Source organism: Elephantulus edwardii, unplaced genomic scaffold (genome assembly GCF_000299155.1).
Source record: "Elephantulus edwardii isolate Elephantulus edwardi_28Jun2011 unplaced genomic scaffold, EleEdw1.0 scaffold00336, whole genome shotgun sequence".
In the NCBI taxonomy this organism is placed as follows: domain Eukaryota; kingdom Metazoa; phylum Chordata; class Mammalia; order Macroscelidea; family Macroscelididae; genus Elephantulus; species Elephantulus edwardii.
In genome coordinates, this window is record NW_006400086.1 from 1,223,476 (window position 1) to 1,226,361 (window position 2,886).

Genomic DNA, 2,886 nt, shown 5'->3' on the forward strand with positions numbered 1-2,886 from the left:
CAATTGGCAGCATCAGGATGGATGGTGAAGAGATTGAGATTGTTCACAGCTTCAGTTTGCTTGGATCCACAGTCAACATTCTTGGCTCCAGTATCCAGGAAATTAAAAGACGCATTGCGATGGGAAATTCTGCTGTTAGGGACCTCTCCAAAGTACTGAAGAGCAATGATGTCTCTCTGGAGACTAAGGTGCGTCTGATACAAGCCATGGTCTTCGCAATCACTTCTTATGCATCAGAGAGTTGGACAATGACCAAGGAGGATAGAAGGAGAATTGATGCCTTTGAGCTGTGGTGCTGGAGAAGAGTATTGAGGGGTACCATGGACTGCTAGGAAAACAAACAGATTCATCCTAGAAAGGGTTAAACCGGGCGGCTCCGTGAAGGCAAGGATTCTGAGGCTCCGTCTAACATACTTTGGACATCTTGTAAGGAGGGACCAGTACTTGGAGAGGGACATCATGCTTGGTAGGGTGGAGGGACAGCGCAGGAGGGGAAGGCCCTCTATGAGGTGGATTGATTCAGTGACTGGGCTAATCGGGATGGGAGTGTCAGAGACAGTGCGATTGGCACAGGACAGAGCAGAATTTAGGCCTGTTGTACATAGGGTCTCTATGAGTCTCAAGTGACTCGACTGCACACAACAACAACAACACAACATTGTTCCTTAGTGCTGCATAGTATTACTCTGTGTTAATGTATATATGACAGTTTCTCATTCTTTTAACTTCTTCATAGGCTTTTGGCTGTTTCCATTCTCTTGCTATTTTAAATAATGCTATATTGAACATAGGTGTACTAATGTCCATTCAAGTCTCAATTCTGATTTCCTTGGTATATACTCCTACCAGTGGAATACCTGGGTCATATGGGGTTTATATGTTCAGTTTTTTGAGGAAATGACAAACTGCCTTCAATAGCAGTTGTATCCTTTTTTTAAAAAATAAGGTTTTATTTTAATTGTGATTTTAACAAACGTTTACAGAGAAGTTAGATTGTCACTTATTGATTGTTTACCCCCCTTTTCCCTCCCCCAGTTAACTTTTTAAAAAAAGTTTATTCATTAGTATGCAACTATCTACCTCTCCCCACCCTGTCCTCTTTGCAATGGTATACCTCTTATTCTAGGCTGTTGTTGTACATATAATGCCCAATCACATGTTTCTCTTCCTTTCATCTGTTCCAATGCAATGTTAGTTATCTATACACTCTTATCCTACTCTCTCAAACCCCCATGTCAGACCTCCTTTATAAAAATGATATGCAATATTTGTCCTTTAATGACTGAGATATTTCACTCAGCATATTGTTTCTCAGTGCTGGGTATTATTCCATTGTATGATTATGCCATAGTTTTTCTGTCCATTTATTTGTTGATGAAGTTGTATCCTTTTATAATCCCACTAACAGTGCATAAGAATTCCAATCTCTGCATATTCTCTGCAACATTTATTGTTTGCTGTTTCGTTAAACTTTATTACTGCTGCTGAAGCGAGGTGGTATCTCATTGTTGTTTTGATTTGCATATCTCTGATGCTAGTGATTTTGAACCTTGGCCCATTTGTTTCTTAGCCATCTGAATGTCCTCCTTGTGGAGTCTTTTCATGTCTTTTGACCATTTTGTGATTAAATTATCAGTCTTTTTATTGTGGAGGTTCTGTATCATTTTGTAAACATTAGTTATGAGACACTTATCTGAAATGCCATTGACAAATATTTTTTCAAATCTGTGGGCTTTCTTTTTACTCTACTGGAGAAAATTGTTGATGCACACTAGGTCTTGACTTTAAGAAGGTTACATTCGTCAATCTTTTCCATGTTGTTCAATTTTTGCTATGTTCAAAAGCTTATTCATGCCATAGGCCAGAGCTTCTATTTTATGTCCCATTTTGTCTCTTCTCACCCCCCCCCACCCTGGGAACTTATTGGCATAAATACAACCGTATAAAAACATGTTAGGAAAAACACAGTCAGTACATGGCTCCCATGCTTGCTTCGAGATCTAAAAGCCCTTTCAGTGGGTCGGAGGGATGAAGGGGAAGGGGGACCCCCAAAACCACCTAAGAAAACCACAGCCCTATGGGACCCTGAGAGTACCAGCCCTCAGAGCATCCAGTAGTCTGCGGAGCAAGACAGTTCACCTAGAAGTCCAGGTCAATGACGAAGTTCAGGTCATGGTTTTTCTTGGCGCTGGGTCACAAGCCCATGATGCCAAAGCTCTTCATCCCCATCTTGACAGTCAGGTAGTGCTCCATATAGAACATGGTCTGCTTCCAGTGCCTGTATGGGGACTCAGGGCTGGTGGAGAATCCAGTCCTCTTGTGGTGAGTCGTGAACTCCGTGCTGAAGTAGGCTACCAGGATGTGCATGTAGTCATCCACGTCACTTGCAGGCTGAAGAGCAACGTGAAAGTCAAGTCCTTCACTTTGGCGGTGTAGATGTTCACATCCTTTATGAGGCAGGCATTGGAACCAGCTACTTTGGGTCCACCACTTCCACCAGGGGTTCCTTGATGGCCACATCCTTGATACAAGACATGCCAAAGCTGTACACATTTTCCCACCAGTGGATCTTGTAGTCCTTGTACTGCCAGTCCTTGATGGTGGACATGTAGAGCAGACCATGGTATGTTCAAGACTCTTCTCCTGCACCACACCTGAAAGGCATCAATTATTTTGCTGTCGTCCTTAGTCATTGCCCAGCTCTCTGATGCATAGCAAGTAATTGCAAAGACCATAGCCTGGATCAGGCCCACCTTAGTCTCTAGACTAATATTGTTGCTTCTCAGTGCTCTGGAGAGGTCCTTGACAGCATATTTACCTAATGCAATGCGTCTTTTGATTTCCTGACTGCTGGTGCCAAGAGTATTGATTGTGGTGCTAACAACC

The 2,886-nt window shown here is 42.6% G+C and overlaps 1 pseudogene; it reads right to left on the bottom strand.

Annotated features, from left to right (window-relative positions):
- Positions 1-2,139: 2,139 nt before the first annotated feature.
- LOC102859677 lies at positions 2,140-2,620 on the bottom strand (annotated as a pseudogene).
- Between the last annotated feature and the right edge of the window lie 266 nt (positions 2,621-2,886).